This window comes from Pipistrellus kuhlii, unplaced genomic scaffold (assembly GCF_014108245.1).
Source record: "Pipistrellus kuhlii isolate mPipKuh1 unplaced genomic scaffold, mPipKuh1.p scaffold_m20_p_1, whole genome shotgun sequence".
In the NCBI taxonomy this organism is placed as follows: Eukaryota; Metazoa; Chordata; class Mammalia; order Chiroptera; family Vespertilionidae; genus Pipistrellus; species Pipistrellus kuhlii.
In genome coordinates, this window is record NW_023425404.1 from 176086200 (window position 1) to 176111598 (window position 25399).

General features: G+C 41.9%; 1 protein-coding gene across 13 annotated transcripts in view; it reads left to right on the top strand.

Annotated features, from left to right (window-relative positions):
• APBB2 (amyloid beta precursor protein binding family B member 2) overlaps positions 1 to 25399 on the top strand; it is a 324770-nt gene that overhangs the window by 103715 nt on the left and 195656 nt on the right. The window lies entirely within an intron of this gene.

The following is a 25399-nucleotide window of genomic DNA, read 5'->3' on the forward strand; positions in this document are numbered from 1 at the left end:
TGTTTGAATGGTTTTGCTATCTTTTAGAAAAAAATCGCTTGAGACTATAAAGTTTAATTTTATTCTCTGATATTTTTAAAAAGGTAAAATGGGCCTTAAAAATAATGCAGTCACTGTACTTTGCTGTAGATACTACTTGGAAGCATTCATGGCCCATAAGAATGCAAGCAATACAACAACAACAACAACACACACACACATACATACACACACACACAAACATTCTTTCTGGCATGTTCCAGGAACAATATCATTGACAATAGGAACTGTTCATGCATTTAATTACTAAACTAGGTATGCCTTGTATCTTACAGCTCCTCTACATATTTGATGAACTAGTACAAATGAACTAGTTGAAGCATCTAATGTAAAGCAAGGCAGAAAAGCACTTTGCTCTACAAGTTCTATAGAAACATTAGATAATATCAGATTTTATTGTTATACTAGTGGCCTGGTGCATGGATTCATGCACATTGAAAGGAAATTAATTAGAAGAAATATTTTAATATTGCTACTCACCCTTTTTCTATAATAGAAGTGTCAACCAAATTCATGATCCACCGTGACAGATTAAAACATACATGCGATTGGCACCAGCAAGAGCTTTATATGTATCGCATGTGTGAGTCAACCTAGCCTTTTATAAATATATAATACACTTGCTTAATTATACCTGCTTTCTGACTTAACTTCTTCTAGCCCAGTGAAGCACCCCAACTTCTCTTTCAGGTAATTGTCAGAAACACAGCAGTAAATATCAACACGAAGCAGATTATTATTATAAATCACACAGGGAGAACAAAGGGTAAACTGTTTAACTGCAGCAGTGTTTGACTATATTCTGCACAATGAGACAACCTGAAGGCATTTTCAAGGTCCACCATTTCTTACTTCTTTTCAGTCAGGTCAAGTTTCTTAACTTTCTAAATCTCCATTTTCTGGCTAATGAAAAGAAAATGGGATTCTACCGAGTCTCCTATCTACCTACTCCAGGACTTCTGTGAGGATCAAATGAGATGAGGCACATGAAAAGGCTTCAAAGATATTTGTTTAAAGTGTAAAATGTTTGCACCTGGCTATAAAGCAAGCCTTGTTCTTGAGCTGAAGAAACTGCAAGGAGGCTAGTCACTAGGGAGAGGAAGCTGGGTGTTGCTGTGTGACTTCATCACCCGGAGCCCACAGCGATAATCTTTTTCGGGCTGGGCTGGGCTGGGGGCCACATTTTGTGCAATGTGGTCTTGACAGCGTTGGCTGTGATTTGGTGGAATGTCACTCCTGAGTGCTGGTGTTTGTGTCTCACTGGGGGGAAGCTGAGTGTTGGTTTGTTGGGTCCATGGTGCTCTTTATTTTTAAATGACTAATGTATGTCATGGCAGCTCCTGCACTGAGCCCCCTAGTGGTCAGTGTGTGTCATAGCTACCAGTTGAACAGACACTTAGCCTTTTATATTTATAGATTATATTTACTTATAATTAAATTGTGTAATTTTTGGTAGTAATTATAATATAAGGTAAGGGTCTTTAACTATGAACCCTTTTGAAGTTTAATAAGATATTTGTACTGAAAAAATATTATACATGCACACACAGAATACTCACACACCAGGAATATATCAATAATTCTGAGTGCTCTCGAGTCTCTGCTCATATTGAAAGGAAGGACTTTGAAAATTTCCTCCCAAAAATAGTTGCTTTGTTCCAGTGAAATATTGTAATAGTTAAATACTGTTGGCAATGAAATTTTAAAAAATGAGCAGTTTTTATTTAGTTAAATTTTGTAGTCTTGTATTTATGTATTGACCTTAAAATAAAGGAGATCCTATTGGTGCAGTTGTTATTCCAATGTGGAAGGATATTTGAAAGAGGATTATGTTGGAAGTCACCAATCTGTTCACAGAAACGGAATGAAAAGGACAAAAGATTAATTTTCTGGGTCTCAGGATTCAGGTATATGCAGTAGTGTTTGGATTGGAGATAGAACTTAGTCTCAGAAAGTAAGCTGCTTAAACAGCCTTTCAAATCATTTACCATCTCTTGAAAATTTAATATAGTCTCTGGTGAAATATTTTTCTTCCATTATACCAAAATATTCCCTTTGGGACATTGTTGTAAAAGTCATTTTTCCATTTTTGTGGAGGCAAGGTAGGACTTTTGATCACAATAATAAGCTAAAGATAGACACTGGGTTGCCAGAGGGACCATTACAAACAGATCTCTGCTCACTAAACCTGATGTCGTAGGTGAATATTTATATGCACCAAAGGATGTTCATAATTCACCTTTAAGCTAACAAAAAAAAAAAAAAAGAAGGAAGTTATAGTACACTAAAGGCCCAGTGCAAGAAATTCATGCACTGGTACGGCCCTAGGCCTGGCCTGCGATCAAGTCCATCTTCCCTGGCTGCCCCACCCCCGCCACCACCCACCCCAGTTTCCCGTTCACCACCACGTGATTGGTGCCAGACGGCCAGGGGAAGGAACTGAGAGGTTGGCTGTTCCCCCCAGCTCTGGCTGTGCCATCCACCTCCGCTTCTCAGTTCACCATCAGGCAATCGGAGCCTGCCAGCCGGGGAAAGGGACCAAAAGGTGGTCGGTGTGTCTCATGGTGACTGGTCCAGCCGTCGTTCTGGCCCTTCCACCATGAGGGTCAATTTGCATATTACCCTTTTGTTATGTAGGATACGTATGCTCCACGTGAATCTCGTCCTGAAGAAATTGTTATGTGGAAGTGATCATGAAGGGAGGAGGAGGGACGTCCTTTCTGAAATTCACAAGCCACGAGCAAATGGTGCTGACAGTACTGGGAACACTCTCAGGGGTGCTAACATGTGTCGGTGACTGGCTTCTTTTCAAGGAGGCAAGTGCATGGATTTAGGGAAAATTCAGAACCATAGACCACCTTTGTACTTCTTTTTAACTCCCTTTTGTCCTCTACTTTTTTTTTTCTTAATCACAAATATGTTTTCAAGTCTCCCCTGTTTCACGTATTTCATTTAATTATTATTATTTTTTAAAATATATATTTATTGATTTTTTTACAGAGAGGAAGAAAGAGGGATAGGTAGTTAGAAACATCAATGAGAGAGAATCATTGATCAGCTGCCTTCTGCACACCCCTCACTGGGGATGTGCCTGCAACCAAGGTACATGCCCTTGACCGGAATCGAACCTGTTACCCTTCAGTCCGCAGGCCAGTGCTCTATCCACTGAGCCAAACCGGTTTTGGGAATTTCATTTAATTATTTGAGGTCGATTTCTGGAAACTTGAGTCTGTAATGTTGACAAGTGTAGGTACACTTTTGAAAAATTAGCCATGAATGATTAACAAGTAAAAAACAGCTTCTATTTTATTACCTTATTTAATACATGCATGAGTTTATGTTAATACTAGGAGTAGTATATGCCATAAATTATTTGGAATCCTGTTTCTTCCCATTTAACAATAAATAATGAACTCCTTCCTATGCTAATAAACAATTTAAAAAAAATCCTTTCCTGAGGATGTGTTTTTACTGATGTTGATGTGAGAGAGAGATATCGATTGGTTGCCTCCCATATGAGTCCCGACTGGAGATTGAACCCACCATGTAGGTATGAGCCCTGACCAGGAATTGAACCCACAACCTTTTGGTGCACAGGGCAAAGCTCCAACCGACTAAGCCACCCAACCAGGGCCCTGTCCTAATATCTATCTACAATCTCATTGTTAGTGAAAGCGAAACTGTTGGATCTTAGCTTTATGTTGATTTGAGGCTACCCTGGCTTTCAGTAAGAGAGGAGTAGAAATAGGTGTCGTATTTGGTGTAGCTTTTTCATCTGCAAACAGAGAATAGATTGGGACTCCTCTTCTGTATCTCGACAGTGTTTACTGTAACCAGACATCTTTTGAAGAGGAGGCTCGTGGGGCTAAACATGTGTTCAAATTGTAGGTGTCGCTGTCTGACAGGTACCGTGTGTACAGCATCGTGTCTTCTCTGGTCCCTTTGTTCTATCACAAGAGTGCAGGTGACTCGTTCCTCCCGCATAGCTGTCTCCATCAGTATTTCTGTTCTTAAGGAAGGATTCTACCTACATGCTTCTTCCTCTCAGGAAACTCTATCTCAGGTAAGGTAATGGGTACAGAAGAAACATTTCCTAGACTTTGGGATATAATGTATTGGAATAAATTGGAATTCAAATTAATTGGAGATGCAAAATGTTTTAGACGTCTTTGCATGCTTCCTCAATTTTAAGTTTATTTATTAAGCCAACATCTGTGGAGCAACTACTATGTGCCAGGCACTGTGTTTGGAGCTCATTATTCAAAGATTAATTAGATATGCTTTTGCTTTCAAGGAACTCAATTTGAGTTTCAAATTCAGAACTCACATAATATTTATTCAGCTTGTACTGTATGCTATGCAGTGAGCTGGATGGATGGATGGTCTTAGATGAGGTCTTTGGCTTGTAAAATTGAGTGATGATATTGATTGACCCATCCCCTCCAAAATAAGTTATGAATAGAATTTTCTAATCTATACATTCTTTTCTTCCATTATATTTTATTAAACTTTTGGTACCTGCTACTATTTGTTAAGTTAAATTAGCAAATGGGGAAAAAAGGTAAACAAATAACAAGCATTTAATTGATAAATTTAGAATGATGATTTAAAAAAATATGTATGTGTGTATACATGTATATTTTTTATATTTAGAAACCTGTATACATTTATTATAGTCATACTTCCTGCTAGAGGAGTAGTTCTTAGTTCACATGATACAAATAAATATATCAAGATTGACTTTATTTTTCTTCTTTTAAGTATATCAAGGTTTAATGGCATTCTGCCCTTAGTGTAGCTCCACTGTCCGAACAAGGATGAGAGCCATAGCGTTTAATCACTTGGTTTTCCCAGTAATTCCTGGGGTTGGGGATTATTGAAACTCAAGGGAAAAGGGACTTGCTCACATTCACACAGCTAGGATACGTTAGCGTTAGGATTCCAGTCTCCATCTATCTAACTCTTGCAGGATCCTCCTGAGCCCAGTGGGCTGGTGGGGAAGGTGGACTCACAAATGCTCTGGGCCTGCCAAGGAGGGGCAGTCATTTCAGCTGAGGAGCTGGGAAGGTGTTTGCACTGAAGAGCTGGCAGTGAAATCAGCCTCAGGGCTGAGCTAGAAGACAGAAAGGGGAGGAGAGGAGGGGCTGCAGGAAATGCATGCTCTAGGTCAGTCATGGAGGCGTGGAGGCTCCTGGGGGCTCAGAGGGCGGCTGGGGATGGGCGTGTTGGAGAGCAGCGCAGGGTCGGCTCAGGTCGCAAAACCTTGGTGCCAGCATGAGGAAGGCATGGCTGACATGTGCACATAAGGAACTATTTGACATTGAAATTGGGACTCAAAAGAACTGTTGGCCCAGAAAGGAACTCACTACAGACTGATTCATTGGCCTCTCAGCATAACCATTATGGCTTGTCTCAGTTTAGCTACTAACAAGGGTATTTCTTGGATCACATGATCTCACACATCTAGAGGAAATGATGAACAACATAGACTGATGAACAAAAACAGACTCAGAGAAAGAGAAGCAGCGAACAGACTTTCAAACCTCAGAGGGAAAGTAGGGGAGGGTGGGGGGAGGGGGAGAGATCAACCAAAGCAGTTGTGTGCATGCATATGGGCCTGGCCAACGGCCATGGACAATGGGGGTGGAGGTGAGGGGGTAAGGACATATGTGGGGAGGGGTTTGGGATGGGATTGGGGAGATGAGGACAATTATGTGATACCATAATCAATAATAAAAAGAAAAGAACATGGAAAATGCTATTCCAGATCAACATTGCCTCTGGGCTTTGAGAAACTTGGGGTTTCTTTGGTATTCCAGAAGAACAGCACACATGAGCCGTGAGAAGGGAAACCAGGCCCCGGGAGGTTGCCTAGCTTCTCTCTCTCTCGCGGCTTCTGAGAAAGAGGAAGAGAAGACCCTAAACAGCTCCCGTCGCCTCAGTAGATGGCGAATTCAGGTGCGCTTGAAATAGAGCGTGTGGTGGCTTCTGATCCCCGTGGGCCACTGCTGGGCTTGTGGGAAATGCAAGAGCTGCAGAATGGGCCTCAGAGCATTGCTCTGCTGCGAACACAAACGTGTGCCTGTCCGCCACAGAGTTTATATGGGAAGTCCCGCAAAGACTCATCGTGTGATGCCCTCTTCAGGTTTTATATCACGGATTACTAGAAAAGCAAGCAAGTTTGGATAAAAATACTCCCCAGGCCCAGTCTTATTCTTGGAGTTTACACTTTCGAGTAAGGGCAAACATGGCCTGAGCATTCTTCACCATGAAAAGCAGGAGCTCTCCATAAACGTCGGATTAAAAATCATTTCCAGGGTCCCCCTCCCCCACGATGTGACCCCTGCAAAAAGCTCCAGTCGGCTGTGAGCTGGTAATCCCTTAACACAGGGATACGTTGGCGGGGAAAATAAAACGTGGCTGTGCACCTTTCCTTTTACTTGTTAAACTAATTGCTGTTTCCCTGCATTGAAAAGCAGATGTTAAACTCCCCCTTTGATGTTCAGCAGCAGACAGCCTCCAGTTGTGTTGGAACATGTTTATTCAAACATATCTATTGTTTAAATAAAGATCAGCTCTGGCAAATTGGATTTTGATGGTTACATTTTGATCTGGAGCCACAGAACAGAATAGCAATTTATTCATTCATTCAATTTGCACTCATGTGATTCCTGGTTGGCCCCTTACATAGATTGTTTTCGAATCTCACCAATACCACAAAAACCTTGCAAGCGAGATAGTGCTATCTCTATTTTGTAAATTAGAAAAACAAGGCATAGAGAGTGATCAGAAAACTCACTCACGGTTACATTGCGATTAAGTGTCCGGGAAATATATGTGGGTTTTTTTTTTTTTTTTTTTGGCTGACTCCAAAGCTGTCTTTTAAGAGGAGATAATCAATGGAACAAAGATTTTGAGGATTTGGAATCAAGAAAAAAGAGGTTAACCTTGAACCTTTTGTTCATTCATTTACTTAGCGGGCATTTACTAAGTGCTCATTCTGTGCCAGGCACTCTGCAAGGTGCTGCAGGTTCAGTGGCGGGCAAGACATGGTCAAGTCCTCACCAGCATCAAGGAGGAAACAATGATTGAAGAAGAGTGTTTGCTCACAGCTGCAGTGTCTTGGTTGGGAGAGATTTTATTTTATTTTATTTTTTATTTTATTTTATTTTTTATTTCAGAGAGGAAGGGAAAGAGAGAGAGAAACACCAATGATGAGATAGAATCATTGATAGGAACATCAGTAATGAGAGAGAATCATTGATTGGCCACCTCCTGCATACCCTCTAATGGGGATCGAGCCCGCAACCCAGGCATGTGCCCTTGGCCAGAATCAAACCAGGGATCCCTCAGTCTGCAGGCCGCCACTTTAGCCACTTGAGCCAAACCGGCAGCAGCTTGGTTGGGAGAGATTTTATTAAAAAATTTTTAATATGTGGAAATTTTGGTACCTTAACAAAAGTTTATTTTGTTATTCTTTTACACCCATATATACACTGAGTGGCCAGATTATCATGATCTCTGAACGCATAATAATCTGGCCACTCTGTGTGTGTGTGTGTGTGTGTGTGTGTGTGTGTATGTGTGTGTCAGAGGCCTGGTGCACGAATTCGTGCATGGGTGGAGTCCGGCCAGCCTGGCCAGGCGGAGGGGACATGGGCAGTTGGCCTGCCTGCCTGCTGGTCGAACACCTGGTCGAGGGGACAATTTGCATATTAGCCTTTTATTATACAAGATATACACTGAGTGGCCAGATTATCATGCATTCAGCGATCATAATAATCTGGCCACTTGGTCTATACTAAATTAATAAACAGAGGGGTGGCTTCACTAGAATACTTTGCAATTGTAACCCTTGCCTGGGCTCCTTAGAACATGCAAGGAATGAGGTTGGAGTGATACTATATTGAGTTTTAAGTAAAGTGTTGCAAACTCAGATTTGAAAAATCACCTGGCAAAGACCACGTCTGTTTCAGCTTTGGATTCTGCATCTCATATAGGAGGCACGGTGCCTGGCATGTAGCAAGTGCCAGTACCCCTGGTTGGTTGGCTCAGTGATGGGAAATCAAACGGGGGAGGAAGCTCCTAGGGAGGGGACAAGTTGGGTAACATCAAGGAGGAATGTGAGATTGGCAATAAAAACCCCCGATAAATAAGCAAGGAGAGCCATGACATACTACAGACCTACTTCACATGTGCAAACTGTTTAACAGCCGCGGTGGAGAGGAGCTACGCTCAGGGGATCTGGGCCTGCTGTTGGGCGTGGGTGCTTGGGAGAGCCTGCAGCCTTCTTTTGATCCTCTAATTGGACTCTTCTGACTTCCTGTTCACACATGAACCCTCTATGCCCTCTCTCCAGCTCTTTCCAGTCTTGATTTCATTTTTTGAGGATTTTGGCTTGTAAGTAATAGTATTTGGTAGGGTGACTAGACAGGTTGGCTTGCTGGGACAGTCCCGACTAGGCCTGTTTTTTTGTTAATATCTTTCGTAATGCTCCCCTCTCCATATCACGTATCCTGGTTTGGAAGGTAAATGAAATAGCCACGTTGCTAAGAAGGGAATTTGGTGGCCTTTAAAGAAAACCTTTGTAGCAACCAGACTACTTTGAGGAATTGACTTAATGTGGATGCAGTGCCAATAAGGTTACACAACACACTAGTGTCTGGTTTCTTACAATGAGTGGGAAGAGAAAAGGAGGGGCAGCTGAAAAGAATCCTAGGTGGAGAGAAAGAAGTTGATTTCAAACGAAATGAACTTGAATCGCTGGTACAAACTAATGGCTGGCATCGCCCTAGGAGAAAGGGCATTTGAAGGTTATCCTGATGATGGGGGGCGCTGAGGGAACCTGGCATGCTTCCAGGAAATCTTGGCATCATCACTAGTTCTGATTTAGAGTTTCCACAGCAATGGTAATTGAATTCAGATGCATTTTCATTTGTTCTCTGAGTGGAAAGTAAAAGAAATAATTCTTTTAATTTGTCAGAGATTTAAAGAAATGGCTGGAAAGTTTTTACATTCAGATTGCTCCCCTTCAAATCTTCTGTTAAATCATGTCTTTTGTTGAAATATTTTAATAAAATGAGGCATTCCTATAGGGACTTCCAGGGTAATAGCATCTATATTGGGACTTTTCTCTTAATTAACAGGTGAAGTTGGTTTTGATAGTTCATTTCTATGGATTTGAAGAACAAAGTAGTATTTTGTCACACAGATGTATGTAAAAGCTTTAGGTATTCAGGTAATGCTTGACAGTAATTGTAGTATAAGAGTGGGTAGATTAAAATCATGCTTATGACCAGTCTTTTCCACATTAATATTTTATGAGTGATGTATTTGCCTTCAGGTCCCACTGTTTCTTGTTCCCTGCAGTTTAATCTTTCATAGGAGGGTTGGTTTCTAGAATAGAAGAACTGTTTTTTATACAATCCTACAAAATTCCATTTGTTTTGGAATTAAATTTGGACTTTGCCACTGACTATCAGTGGGTTAAGTTCTTTCTCTGAGGCTCAACTTTCTAGCCTATAAAATGGGAAAAACGATATCTATTGCTTACAGTTTATTAACATGTTTATTCATTCCAGAATCTGGGATAAATATGAAGTATGTTACACAAAGTTTAGTGTTCTCCCAGGCTTAGGAATCACTACCAGATACTGAGGATAGAGAGACATGTGTTGTTATCGGAAGGGTGAAAGTCAAAATAGTTTACCAATTCCTGGCCAATCAGAATGGATTCTGACTGTAAACATCTGGATGGTCATCACGGTTCTCACTGGATATCAGCCTGTATTGTCAGTATCAGCAAATCTGTGTTTGACCCGGGATGATTTGCAAGGAAGCCCACTGTGCTTCCGTGTGTCGATCAATGCCATCTCTTCTGAGACGATCAGGAAGGGACGCCCTCTTCAGATGATGGTGTGAGCCTAGCCTTCTGCCTGGATTCCTGTCTCAGAGGTTCCCGTTGTCTTTGGGGACCTTGCTAATCATCGCTGCTGGCAGTGTGGCAGCTCTTTGGGAACCGTGACTTCCCATTTTCTATTCCATCCCTAACCTGGAAACAGGTCCTTCATTCCTTATAGCAGATAGAAGAGGAGTTCATGACTTTTCACAAAACCTTGAGAAATTGGTTACTAGATACATTGGCCTAGACTCGTGGTCGGCAAACTGCAGCTCTTTGGCCCCTCTTCCACATCATACCATGGCCTGGGCGAGTCTATTTTGAAGAAGTGGCATTAGAAGAAGTTTAAGTTTAAAAAATGTGGCTCTCAAAAGAAATTTCAATCATTGTCCCGTTGATATTTGGCTCTGTTGACTAATGAGTTTGCCGACCACTGGCCTAAACCCATTCTCACTGGGTCCTGTACAAGGCTGCCTCTCTGGCTTGACCTCCTGACCCCCAACTCAGCTAGGCGTAGAGCCCAGGTGTCAAAGAGACATAGGCCTGGAAGAAGGAGTCCCCTCTTTCTCTGCCGAGTCTCTCCTTGCTAGTTCTCATTACTTACCTCAGGCTCTGCTCTTCCCAGGATAATTGACACTGGGCACTCCACCTCTCCCAGGGCAGGCCCTAACCCCTTCCACAGGGATGGATGGCAATAGGCACAGCGGTCAGAAGCTCCCGTAGATTCCTGGGAGTTTCTTTCCCATGGCAGGGGTGAGTCGGTAGAACCATACTGGGCATATACTGGTGGAGTTAAAAGTCTTTAACTGTGCTGGGATCACCTCAGACCTGTTAGTTTGTCTGTCATTAAAAAGACAAGAGATAACAAGTGTTGGCGAGGGTGTGGGAAGAAGGGACCCTTGTGCACTGTTGGTGGGAATGCAAATTGGTGCACCCACCATGGAAAACAGTACAGAGGTTTCTAAAATTAAAAGTAGGCCTACCATACGATCCAGTGATTCTTCTGCAGGAACATATCCAAAGGAAATGAAACCATTATCTCATAGAAGTATCTGTGCTCTCCTATTCACTCAAGCATTATTTTTACAGCTGCCAGTACAGGGGAGCGACTGAAGTGTCCATCAGCAGCTGAACGGATAAAGTTACTGCAGTCCATGTATACAATGGACTGTTACTCAGCAGTGCCGATTGGGAGCCTCTATGATGGAAGAGATGTAGACATAGTTATGTCATATAAACTTTTTAAAAAAATCATGTGTATAAAAGGCATAGTTATCTGACAGAAAATGGCTCCTCTTGCTATCTATAGAGCCTTTTTCCTTCAAGTCTAAACCTTCTGAGAGGCCTGACCCAGTGTTTGCCCAGAACTTCCTGTGTCTTGGTTCTCCAACAGCTGAGCTCCCTGTTGCCAGTACCTGCATCACATGCTTCATTTCCGATCCACACCTACCAAAACCTCCTGTGTTTGCAGTAAGCGTTGAAGGATTGGAGGTTCATTTGATGTGCTCTCAGTTACTACTTTTTCAAATGAGAGACGTTATTTCCCCATTTTCTACTTAAAACTTCGTCGACTATCAGTTTACATTATGTGATATTGGTGAAGTCAATGACACTTTTAATTATATCTTGTCATATTTGTTAAATTCAAATTAAGAAGGTGTTTGAGGGATTATATAATCCAATCCTGATTTTTTAAAAATATATTTTTATTGATTTTAAAAAGGAAGGGAGAAGGAGAGGGAAAGGGAGAGGGAGAGGGAGAGGGAGAGAGAGAGAAACATCAATGATGAGAGAGAATCATTGATTGGCTGCCTCCTGCACTCTCCCCACTGGGAATCGAGCCAGTATCCCAGGCATGTGCCCTTGACCGGAATCGAACCTGGGACCTTTAAGTCCACAGGCCGACGCTCTATTCACTGAGCCAAGCTGGCTAGGGCCCAATACTGATTGTGCAGTGGTCGGCAAACTCATTAGCCAACAGAGCCAAATATCAACAGTACAACGTTTGAAATTTCTTTGGAGAGCCAGAATTTTTTTTAACTTAAACTTCTTCTAACTCCACTTCTTCAAAATAGACTCGCCCAGGCTGTGGTATTTTGAGGAAGAGCCACATTCAAGGGGCCAAAGAGCCGCATGTGGCTCGTGAGCCGCAGTTTGCCGACCACGGTTATAGTGAAATATAAAAATCTGCTACTTCTGGTGATTGAAAACACAGGACAAAGGTGAAAGCCTCTCTGTAAATTTCTGACCGATCCCGTTAACCATTGCAGAGGGGGAAAACAAAGCATGATTTCTATATACCTAAATACTCATTCACACTTTGGGTACAATGAGTCCTTTTTGGAAATAGCTATCGAGGGTTCTACCATTTTGAAATCCATTAGCGGGCCGTAAATTTGCCTCCTTTGTATTTGTGCATAAGAAGCCAACCTTAATTTTAAATTTCTTAAAAAGATAGTTGGAGCCCTGGCTGGGTTGCTCAGTCGGTTGGAGTATTGTCCTATACACCAAAAGGTTAAAGTTAAGGTATATGCTAGTCCTGGCACATACTTAGGTTATGGGTTCAATTCCTGATCAAGGGGCATTCGGGGGGCAGCCAATTGATGTTTCTCTCTCTCACAGATGTCCCCCTCCCCGCGTACCTTTCTCTCTAAAAAGTCAATAAAAGCATGTCCTCGGGTGAGGATTTTTTTAAAAAGGTAATCTTGGAAACAGCTTTTGAGACTGGTTTCTTGGAATCCCACTCCGCTTGCCCCCTTTTTTTTCTTCTTCTTTTTTTTTTTTCAGAATGGCATGTTGTTCCCTGCAGAGCTGTGCTGATTATAGTGTGCGTTTACTCGAAGACACACACCTATTGCTGTGCATAATCCCTGTCCGTTGTGATCCCCCAATGAAAGAATGGTGCAGATTCTGAAACGAAGATAAATTATCTCCGCTTTTTAAAAATATATATATATTTTATTGATTTTTTTACAGAGAGGAAGAGAGAGAGATAGAGAGCTAGAAACGTCGATGAGAGAGAAACATCCACCAGCTGCCTCTTGCACACCCCCTACCGGGGATGTGCCCACAACCAAGGTACATGCCCTTGACAGGAATCGAACCCGGGACCTTTCAGTCCGCAGACCGACGCTCTATCACTGATGGAGCCAAACCGGTTTCGGCTATCTCCGCTTTTCAAAACACGCCGTGAACACGGTATCGTTCACTCAGACAATGGTGGGGATGAAACTCTTGTTTTAGCAGCCATTGGATATTTCCTGGGAACCGACTGCACAGAATATATGATAAAGGTGGCTTGGCAGCTGACGGGATCTGAAGTCGCGTTTACATCACCAACGGAGATGAAATACATGTTTGGCCAAAGTGATGAGTCACCTGAATTCTGTGACTGAGGGATTGCTCTCTTGGCAGGTGTTTGTGAAATAACACCACAGGCAGAGAAATTACACACATCGCATTTATTCTGTAAGCCTCTCCGCAGGGGGAGTAGGGTCCTGCTCTGAACAGCGAACAAAAACTGCACTTGTGCTTTGTCGTGTGCCTTTCTCTGTGGCTGTCGCTTGTCCTGAAAGACTTTCTCGGTTTCCAGGAACAATGGGCGCCGCCGAGAGAGGCTTGCTTTCTTTGCATCCACGTTCCTGTGACTGCCCTGTTTTATGGAGCCCTCCTGGCCACATCAACAGTTTGCTCGAAGCTATCTATCTTCTCTTCTAGCTTCGTCCGCAGAATTTGTGTGGTTAGCCCGAGACATGTGCAGATAAATGGCCTGGGGCTCAGCGTCCTCAGTCTGGGAACTAAACAGGCTGCAGCGGCTGAGCTGATGGATGCAGCTTTTCAGCAATATTGATGTCTCGACAGTTGGATATAAATCTTTGCATGCCTTGGCGTACATTTTCATATTCATGTGCAGTTCTTGACCAATGGTTTCCAAATGGCTTCATCCCTCAGAAAGCCCTGTGTTAAGTAGGAAGACAAAGAAAATTGTTCTTCCTCACCCACCCACAACAATACAAATGATGAGCGTGGTCTTTTTGCCAGACCCAAATAGCGGCTACTCCCCGTCCACACACCGATTACATCCCATGGCTTGTTGTAAGGTCAGTTAGTGGTTTTGAACTTGGAATGTGTTTCCTAACGGGAGACACCAATTCAAAGAATTGAAACTTCTTTAACCCATAATGTTCCAAGAGCATCGTTTTCTTTGGATCTTAACGCCTGACCTTCCCCCATGTCTCCCTGTGGAAAGATGTTCTTGGTTCTGCTTTGGTGTCTTAAGGAACATAAACATGTTATTCTTAACGTCTGTAAACAGCCACTTATCTCTACCTGTGTATCCTGGGCCACCACCCAAGGCAGCGTTCTTAGAAGCGGTGGAGACTGGCTGAATGATTTAAGATAGGGATGTCGAACTCAATCAGAGAAGGGGCCAAAATCTAAAATCCAGCCTAAATCGCGGGCCGAATGGTTTACTGAACAGTCATAAACTGTCATTGTGATGGAAACGCAGCGGACTGCAGTGATGACAGTGCGGTGCGGGCCACATTGCAAGGCCTGGCGGGACGGATTTGGCCCGCGGACCTTGTATTTGACACATGTGATTTAAGCAGATAAGTAACTTCTGAGAAAATATGGGGTAGTTTCTTGAACTGCTGAAAGTTGGAAAAAGGGCAGGAGCAAATAGAGACTGAACAGTCAGGTTCATAGCCAAGGTCATCTGATATGATGAGTTCTCTGCAGGGGGGACCTGACCATTGAGCACTGGGCCATGCTGGTTCGCACTGACCACACTGTTAGCTACCAGACACTTGCCACCAACTCTGTCACCTTAGCCTGTACTGCCTCTGGGCACGGCCTGTTGTTACCATTGCTCTCAGCCGTGATAATGCCCTTCTGCCCCTGCCCCTTTGTGTCTCCAGCTCTAGATGTAGGGTTGTGCCCATGCCTTAGCTGCAGGGAGTTCTGGGAAGGTGAGTATCCAGCCATATTCCTTCTGTGTCTAAAGGTGTGGCTTTCGTCAGTACTCATGTGACGAGGAATTCTTCAGATACAGAAAGGGGAATCAGATACTGGGCTCTCCATCCTACCCTCCTCTAGAAGGACAAAGCTTCACTGTCAGGCGCTACAACAGGGCTCTGGTAGGAGGGGAGTAGCCAGAATGTTTATCCATCTGAAACTGCAGTGAATGAAATCAATGATATTGATGATAGCTCACTTTTCCTGTGTACTGGTGGTGCTCAGGGACCTCATCACCATCTGTTACTAAAGCCAGGGTGAGTGATGTATGCATATTTGACCTCTCACAGTATGTTCCTCACTACGTCAAGATAAAATTAATTAAATTGAATATTAGTGGTTTGATTGGGAGGAGCAGATTAAGGTTTATCTGTTTCCTTATCCTATATAATAAAAGCCTAATATGCTAAGTGTCCAGTCATCCAGTCAGCTGTTTAACCAATCAAAACATAATATGCTAATGATATGCTAAGGCCACTCAACTGCATGCTATTTTATGCACTGACTACCAAGGGGCAACAGTCAACTGGCCAACCAGTTGCTATGATGTGCACTGACCACCAGGGGGCAGACAGTCTGACTGGTGGGTTAGCTTGCTACTGGGGTCCGGCCAATCGGAACTGAGTGAGATGGGCCGGACATGCCCTCAAGCCCTCCTGAGGTCCCTCTCCGGCCCTGATAGTGCACTAGTGGGGTCCCTTGGCCTGGCCTGCACCCTCTCACAATCTGGGACACCTCGGGATGTCGCAGAGCCAATTTCAGCCTGACTGCGGAATGACTAGTTGCTATGATGTGCACTGACCACCAGGGGGCAGGAGCTGCCCCCTGGTGGTCAGTGCACTCCCCAGGGGGAGGGGCACTGAGCCAGAAGCTGGGTCACACCTGGTGAGCTCAGTGGCTGTGGTGGGAGCTTCTCCCACCTCTGTGGCAGCAGAGGGCTCCCAGACTGTGAGAGGGTGCAGACTGAGCTAAGGGACTCCCGCCCTCCCCCCCATGCATGAATTTTGTGCACCGGATCTCTATTTTATGGTATAAAATGAAATTTTACATTGTCAGTTAGTCTTATATGGTTGGATGGTTTAATCAATTTCTACCCTTTTAAGAGTTTATTTTTTTATTTGCAATAAGACATGTATATAGCTTACAACTTTCTGCCTGCTTATTTGCATTATTCCCACTTCTCAGAGGCAACCACTTTAAATTCATTTAGCTCTTTTCCTAATATTTACTTCCATATAGCTAATTAATATGTTTATATTGATATTTCTTGATTTTTAAATATATATATTTTTATTGATTTCAGAGAGAAGGGAGAAGGAGAGAGAGATAGAAACATCAATGATGAGAGAGAATCATTGATCGGCTGCCTCCCTGCACATCCCCCACTGGGGATCGAGCCTGCAACTAGACATGTGGTCTTAACTGGAATCGAACCCGGGACTCTTCAGTCCACAGGCCAATGCTCTATTTACTGAGCCAAACCAGCTAGGGCAGTATTTCTTTCTTTCTTTATTTTTTTTCAATTTCAGACATTAAATATTGAACTCTAATTAAGGAAGATAAGAGGTTAGCTCTCTTTTATTCTCCCTCCATTAAATACCTATCATTTGCATTCCAAGAAAGTTATATCTCAATTTGTTTTCACTGTATTTTTCACAGCTGAGGTATGTATGCACTATGGCTTGATTTTCTTTCTTGTACAGCATATTAAAAAATGTCTTTTTTAAAACTCACATTCTATAATACTTATATACTACTTATTCATCCTCAAATTCTCATATAAAGTCAAATACAATGGCTTGTCTCTCAGTTCTTGTGTCTGTGTAACATTTTCTCTGGAGCCTTCCACTTGCCTGCTCCATTCTGGACTGTTTACTCTTGAGGCCTCGGGCCCACCTGCTGGCCAGGAATTTGCCTTTCTTCTCACCTTGGGACTTCGTGATTGACCTGTTTATGCCGCATGGCATCTCTCTTGGTTTCTTCTCTCTTTGGGGGAAGCATATTACCCAGTTGCTTTTTGAGAAATTGTCTGATGTAATTTTTCTTGAGTCTGGCATGTGTGAAAATATCATTTCGTTTCTCCACACATATGATTGATATAAAATTAAAGTTGGAAACTATTTTCCCTAGAGTTTTGGAGGCCTATTTCATTTTCTTCTGCTTCTAATTTTGTTATTGAATTATTGAATGCTTTTCTGATTCTGGTTACTTTATATGTGACATGGGGGGGGGGGGAGCATATTTTGTGTGTGTGTGTTTAATGTTCTGAGGTTTCATCATAATGAACTTGCACTTTCCTAAGGTTCTGTGCCCCATGTTAGCTTGCTTCTTGCTTCTTCCTGACAGTTTTGTCTGTAGGCATTTAAGTTTTTCCTGTTTCTGCTTTGAAGATTCACTCATCTTTGGCCCATCTGCTTTCCATTTTCAATTCCCCCCCCCCCCATATTCCTGTCCCCCCAATTAATTTTCTCCTCTTTCATTGTCTTTCTTCTTGTGAGTTTATCTCTGCCTCTTGCTTCCTGTCATTTAGTGGAGGGAATGGAGTTAAGTGGTTATCACTACCACTTCCAATGGAAAATCCCTACTAATGAATTTTTTGAGATTTGGTCTTTCAATTTGAATACATGGTTGTCTGATCCATTAACGAAGAGTTAATTAAGTTACTCTAGGATGGATTCCATTTACTCTACTTCTTAGTTCCATTCAGTGGTTGTTACTCTCGCTGACACAATGAGCTAGATGTTACCCGTCCTTGATTTGAGTATGTAATAGGAAAAAGGGTCAGTTATGTCTAAGGTATAAATTCCAAGTCTGATCTCAAACCTGTTCGCAAGAATAACATGCAGTTTCCTATAATATAAAGAACTGACTGTTATTGCCTGGGGTGTCCTACGACCATAATCCCAGTTGGATCCATCTTAGATTTCCTACTAGTTTGACTTGACTTGTGTTCAAGCTGGAAAAACATTCTTTTCTGAGAACCATTCTCTCCAGGGGTCCCGGTTGTACTCTGCAGGATGCCGAGTTCCCATGAGGCATCTCTAGATTCTGTAGGAGAAAGTTAGATCATGACATCCTTCTCCATTCCGAGGATAAAATCACTCAAGAGTAACCCCTGTAAAAAACAGGTTTTGTAATGGGCCAAAGGCTTACTTTATTGAACACATAAACACCACAGCAGAATCAGGACCAAATATGATCTTTCAACTCTTCCTTTAAATTTTATTAATACCCCAATTTTAACATTAGTGACTGATTTATTTTATTTTATAGTTTTTAATATATTATTTAGGTCTTTCAAGAATTACTATAAATTACTACAGGCCTTATTCAACCATTGCAAAGCAAAGGGAAGCCAATTCAAATGTTAAAGGCTTTGTGTCCAGCAGCGTTTGAATTGAGTGGTAGGGGAATCTGATCTGATTCCCAATCTAGAGTTTACAGAAACTTAAAAAAATAATGATATTTATCTTCACATGATAGAATTAATATTTCTTCTGTTTCAGACACCTCCTGTTCTTTGTTGGTAAATGAAGACGGAGAGTCTGTAGAAGTTCTGAGAGGAAACATTTCTATTTGAAGGCTCCCGTTTTCCTCTCGATAGTAGGAGTGCCAGGCATCTGTCTTCCTGCTAACACTTGCTGGAGGTGTTGCTGCCTCTGGGCAACAAGGAGGAAGTACTTCTGTCCTTCCCACCAGAAATAGATACTCTTGCTCATTAGCATAACTCAAAAGATCATCCTTTTAATGAGCTGGGTGCATCCTGGTGGTTTTCACAGGTTTAACTATCAGAGTGTGTATTGCAGAGTTTGGAGAAAAACAGCTCTGGTAGGGTAGGCAACGGGAATTTTACTGAAAGCTAGAACAGCAGCACCAACTTTGTTCTTTTTTCTCTCTGCCAATCCTTTGACCTCTTCTTCCTTTTATTTTTCATGTATTACTTTGGGTGATTCTTGAAGGGGTTCACTTGTCTTGTTTTAACTTTGTTAACATGTACACGTCCCACTGTACTTGAACTTCAAAAAATCACCACTAGGGGTGAAAAATTATTTGCCAAGAGAATTAGATGTGTCAGGATTTAGGTAAACCATACACAGTCTAACTTGCATTAGGCAGCTCTGCAGAGTATTGTGTATTAATGTGTTGGCTGTTGGAAGGAGAAAAATTGGTTCTTGGCTGATTTTGGAAAGTTCTTCCTGTGTTTTTGTGAAGTGGAGCAAGGGAAAATAAAGAGAAGAAAGTAGACGCAATTTAAGGGAAATAAGGCAATATATATTAAAGTGTCTTGTAAATATAATAACAAAAGATGTTAGTTGCTGTTATTGCAAGGGTTTAGCTTAAATGAGAAAAAAATATCCACAAAGGTTCAATAAAGAGAACTGGGAAAGAAAGAAAAGAAATAACTTGGATTTTAAAAAAAGTTAAAAAAGAAACAAAGTAGGAATATCATAATGGAGTTGTACAGTTTAGTGTTGTTGTTGTTGTTTTCTTAATCTGAAAAAAAAGTAAGTATTTGTACTTGCTATTTAAATGGTTACATTGAAAACATTTTATTTATTAACCAAAAGAAAAGTTCCATCAAAAATAATTGGAGGGAAGGGGGAGAGGAGTTCTTGTCATAAGAAGTGATGAGGATTGGGTGGAAACCACCAGGCATATGACTTTCTCAGCTTTAAATAAAGATGTCTACGTCACAGGGGGGTTATGTACTGTGCTTCCACTTAATTAGGTTTAATTTACATTTATTGATGTCATCTTGCGCCTTTCATTTTGTTCTCATTCACACCTTTGCAAGGTAAGTGTGATTAACCCATTGCACAGATGAGGCATGGAAGGCTAATCGACATGTCCACAGCCATGACTTTCCCAGTGACAAAGCCCTCCCTTCTTTAGGTTTTGGGTTAATTTCCACAGATGCTTCACGTCAGATCAATTGATCTGTTGTGTTTCTGGATATTCAGCTTATTGGATTTCTCCACAAGGAGTGCTTGTTAAATAACAGTGGTCACTTACAAATAACACCTCCAGGCCTTGTTTTAGGCTTGGCTGTGCTTGTACAAGTGACCTCAGATGAGTCCTACTTAAGGATTAGTATTTGAGTTCTCCAAGAACCAAGGAATAAACAAAAAAGACATTTCAACTGCCCAAGTATGGGTGAAGAGTCTGAAGACTGTGCCCTTCAGATCTTATCTGCAGCTGGTATTTTATGTTTGGTTCTCTTGCGCTTTTTTATTTTATTTGGTTTCCATAGCTGTCTTGAAGAAGGGGAAAGCTGATACTCTGGCAGCAACGAGACTTGACCCTTGAGGGCAAAGGAGAGGAGATAACCAAACTATTAAAGGCTGACAAAATATCCCAGAGCAGAGCAGTCAGAGGCTCTAAGTAAATGAGCAAGCAGCCCTCTGTGCTTTGGAAGGTTGTGTTGCCTTAAAAAAAAAAAAAAAAAAAAAAATATATATATATATATATATATATATATATATATATATATATATATATATATTTATATATAATTGATTTTTTACAGAGAGGAAGGGAGAGGGACAGAGAGTTAGAAACATCGATGAGAGAGAATCATCGATCAGCTGCCTCCTGCACACTCCCTACTGGGGATGTGCCTGCAACCAAGGTACATGCCCTTGACCCGAATTGAACCCAGGACCTTTCAGTCCGCAGGCTAATGCTCTATCCACTGAGCCAAACCAGTTTCGGCAGGTTGTGTTGCCTTTACAGGAGGTGTAGTTGATTAGCAGTAGCTCCCACTCAAAGTCAATCTTATGCCCTGTCCCTCTATTGCATTGATTTATCTTCAACTCAGATCCCGACTCTACTTGTCTTTAGACCTGGATCTGTAACTTGAATTCACTTTTTGACTCTCCAAAGAGTAATTATATCTGTGCTTTCCTTGGTGTTTGAGTGTTGGCAATTTCTTCCTTTTGACTCTCAGAGTGCTCTGTCAATTTGATAAGAAATCCCCACCCAGCTCTCCTCCTGGTGGTAGAAATCCAACTTCTGCCTCGTATGCACTGGGCCAGCTCCTTTTCCTCGGAGTTAGTATTCTCATGTTCCAAGGGAGCAAGACCATGGACAGTCATATTGATGATCCCGTGTCAACAAACAAAGGTTAATCATATTCTAGATTCTTGAGAAGGCATTACCTTTTAGGGGGAAAAAATGAATTCAGTATGGTTGAAAGTAAACCCACTTTTTTCAAATAACTTAGATGAGTAGTCCTTCAGCTATTATGAAAATCTTGATCATTCTCAATATCTTACTCCTTGAGCTTTCCATGTAGCAAGATTATCTAGTACAATATAATAACTGCAGAGTGATTCAGAGAATTGTAAATGTTATAGAATATATTATTTTTGAAGAACATTACCAACTTTTTAAAATATATTTTTTACAGAGAGGATGAGAGAGAGAGAGCTAGAAACGTCGATGAGAGAGAAACATTGATCAGCTGCCTCTTGCACACCCCCTACCAGGGATGTGCCTGCAACCGAGGAACATGCCCTTGACCCGAATTGAACCTGGGACCCTTCAGTCCACAGACCGACGCTCTACCACTGAGCCAAACCGGTTTCGGCAACATTACCAACTTTTTTAGTAGTTTGCACAGCTTTAATATAAAAATGTTGCATTAGCCCTAGCTGGCTTGGCTCAGGGGGTAGAGCATTGGCCTGCAGACTGAAGGGTCCCGGGTTTGATTCTGGTCAGAGGCACATGCCTGGGTTGTGGACCTGATCCCCAGTAGTAGGGGCGTGCACGAGGCAGCCAATCAATGATTGTCTCTCACCATTGATGTTTCTACAATATCTTTCTCTCCCTTTTTCTTTCTCTCTGAAATCAATAAAAATAAAAATATATTTTAAAAAATAAAAGGTCAATTTTTTTTAAATGTTGCATTAAATAAAGCCACTTTTTAACATTTTATTTACAAATTTGTTTTGTAGGTCAATAACAGCAAATACTTAGAGACATTATGATGTCATAAAATACTTGGAAAAGAAGATAGTAGCGCAAGTGGTTATTAACATGAAATGTTTACTTGGGAAAATTCTTGGCATTTTTGCCCCACATCAGCATAATGAGAGTTTGTATGAGGCCCAGCATTAATGCATCTGTTGAGGATTAATGTCCTTGTAGAGCACTTGTTAGTGAATATATTATGAATAGTATCATAAATATAGTAATTAAAAAGTTGCACACTAAACACTCTGTGGATTGGCATAAACATCCCTTCCGTCCCCTCGATGGCTCGCATTCAAGTGAGTAGTGCATTGTTCATCTTGGCCTCTTAGCATTCTTCATCAAGAACAGAAAGAAGGATGGCTGTCTCAGAGCGTTGTTTCCTTCTCAGGATCTTGCGGATCAGATGGGCAGAAACACTGGTGGTTTTTAGGACCGGGTTATTTTTTAACAGCTCAGAAAAAAATGTCACATAGTACATATAACAACAACAGCAATATCCCACTGTTCCTTTTGAAATTTTTATTATTAGAGTTATTTTCAGACAATACCATAGTGTGCTGAGTAAAATGTATTCAGTGTGATCAGTGGTTCCTCAAAGCTTGTGTGTTATAAAAGAAGTGAAATGATGAATAATATAAATATATATTAGTGCCAAACCATAGACCCGTGAATTTTCAAAGAAGCGAGTCTTCGTTATCTTATTACTATCTATTGCCCAGTGGGTTGGGCCTGAGCAGGTTGCTGTGTGGAAGCAGCATCTGGGAAAAGAGACATCCTGCTGTTAGAGTAATGATGTCCTGTCCTTCACGAAGAAGGATAAGGAGGAGGCAGGCAGATGTAAAGTGGGCAATTTCCATTTCTTTTTCTTTCTTTTTTTCCTTTGGCAATTTCCATTTCTTTGTATGCTCCAAATGTTCGCACCTACCTGTTTCCTCATTTAAGAGGCCTTTTTTTCTTCATAATTTCGTTATTTCTGAATCCTCTTACTTAACACACAATATTTATTTATGAGATCATAAAGATTTTCTTCTGTGCAGAAAGAGGAAAGGAAATTAGTTCACTGTGATCTGCAGCTTGGCTTTGAGTCAGTGAGGGTGGGAAAGGAAGGAACAGAAAGACTATTTCTGTCCTCATTATTTAATTGGTCTCTTTCTTAGTTGGGTGAACTCTTCACGGATGCCTTGGATTACTGATTAATCCCATATACTGTATATTGATTGCTTGTTATATATCCTTGCCCTGGGGATACAAAGATGATGTTAGTAGGCATCAGATGGCTTTGGAACCTTCTCCTGGCAGAATTCAGTGATGATAAGGTGCTTATCTAGAATTCTAAAACGAATGCTGCCCTCTTCCAAATATGGCCTGGAAATGTTCATGCTAACAGGATAGACAAACTGGATCAGCCTCAAAGTTTCGGAGGTCGCAAAGGCTGTCCAGGGAACATAGAATCTACTTTCAAGGCGTTTTCCATTTCGTTAGATTTTTCTAATGAACCTGGCTGCTTTGAATATGATTGAAGTGCTTTCCAATACCTCCACCCACTTCTGAATTTACTGAGACTGGAGTTTGAAGAGTGGGCAGGAAACTGAAGTGGGAAGACAGTGCCACTGTCTTAAGAGGCATCACACTAGGAAATCTCAGGGGCAGGTGCCTCTGCCAGCTCCATTCTCCCCTTCTTGCCTTTATGTTCAAACTAGAGGCCCAGTGCATGAAATTCGTGCATGGGCAGGGTCCCTAGTGGCTGCTGGCTGCCAGCTGCTGGCCGGGGCCTCCCTGACCATGGTTGCCTGCTGCCACTGCCGGTGGGGGTGTGTGTGGGCAGTTGGCTGGCCGGCTGGTCTCCTCTACCTCCTGGTAGAACTTCTGTTGAGGGGACAATTTGCATATTAGGCTTTTATTATATAAGATGTCTGACTTTATTTTCATTAGGTTAGTCATGCTAGGAGGGATCTTCGAATTGAAGCATCTTAAGAAGCTTTATAAGATGGTGGGTAGTGGTTTCATTTAATGAAACTATATGCAAACCTTTGGGAAGATTATCATCCAAAACTTAAGATCATTTTAAGAAGAATGTTCTGAATCTTTTGATGCTATTAAGTTCTACTATGAGTGTGCTTATTTCATAAATACCCCTTTCCACCTTGATATGTACTAGTGGATACAGTATTTATTTTCATTAAAATGGGGTTGAACTACTTTAATTTTGCCAGAAACCAAGATTTTCAAGATCTGTGTTCTCCAAACCATTTACGGGTCAGTTCATTTCAGCAAAGTCTTGCCAGCTATTATTGACAATATTGACATCATTTGGTATATTGGTTCCAACATCTCAGGGCTGTTGCCTCCACACTTCCTATAACCACATTTGTCTTTATTCCTCTAACTCCAAAATCCTAACATCAGAAGGTAGTGGATTCCACTTCCTCTTCAGGGCCAGCCCTTCCCACCTCCTTTGGGATCTTATTCCATCCTGACCTCCTTCCTCTTGTACTCTCAACCTTTCTCTCCCTGCCGATTCCTTCAGCTTCTCAATGTGGACTTCCATCAGCACGTATCTCTCCCAGAAACCATCAGTTCTCCCTCTACTCTTCCGCTGGCTCTGAGATCTCTGCCTCCACCCTTCCACTGAAACCTCCCTCAGTCAAGGTGGCCAGTGACTGCTTGACTGTCAAGTCCAAAGGTATATTTTATAGCTCTCCTCTCTGTTCATCTCATTGTATTCCAATGTACTTCTCTACCTTTCTCCCTTAGTATTCTTCTCAAGACCTTCCTCTGCCCATTCTGTCATTGTTCACGTTCTCCAGGGTTCTGCTTTTAGCTCTGATTCTCCAATCTTCTCCTTCTATCCAAGTTCCTTCAGTGGCATCACCCACTGACATAATTTCTGCTACTTTCTGTGTAGTGATCACTTATATGCCTTTATGTTTTGCTTAGGTTTCTTTTCCAAGCTTCATACTCAAGGACATCTGGGCACCCCTACCTGAATCTTCTACACCTCAATTTCTAATGCCCAAAACTGAACCCCTTATCTTCCAGATTAAACTTGTTCATTCTCCTGCATTCTCTACCTCAGTTGTCACTTCTTTCCACCCCCTTATAGCCATTTTTCCAAGTTGTTTTTGCTTCGGCATCTGGATGTTTCCCCAGTCCTAATTCTTCCCCTCCTTTTCCCTTTCCTACTTACTTCCACTTCTCTACTCCCAACCCTGCCTCTCCCGTCTAACAATTAAACTGGCCTACTTGGTCTCCCCGCCTCCATTCTGCCCCCTCTGGATCCATCCAGACCAGGAAGGCACCTGAAACCCAGTCCTAACCCATCAGTGGGTGTCTGTAACCAGGATAAAGTCAGATTCCTGGTTGTGTGAGTGAGGTTATGACCTGGCTTTAGGCTTCTTTCTTGGCTTCACTCCTCACACGGAATTACACCATGCAGTTTCTTACCTGTTTTTTTCCATTGTCTTGTGCCCC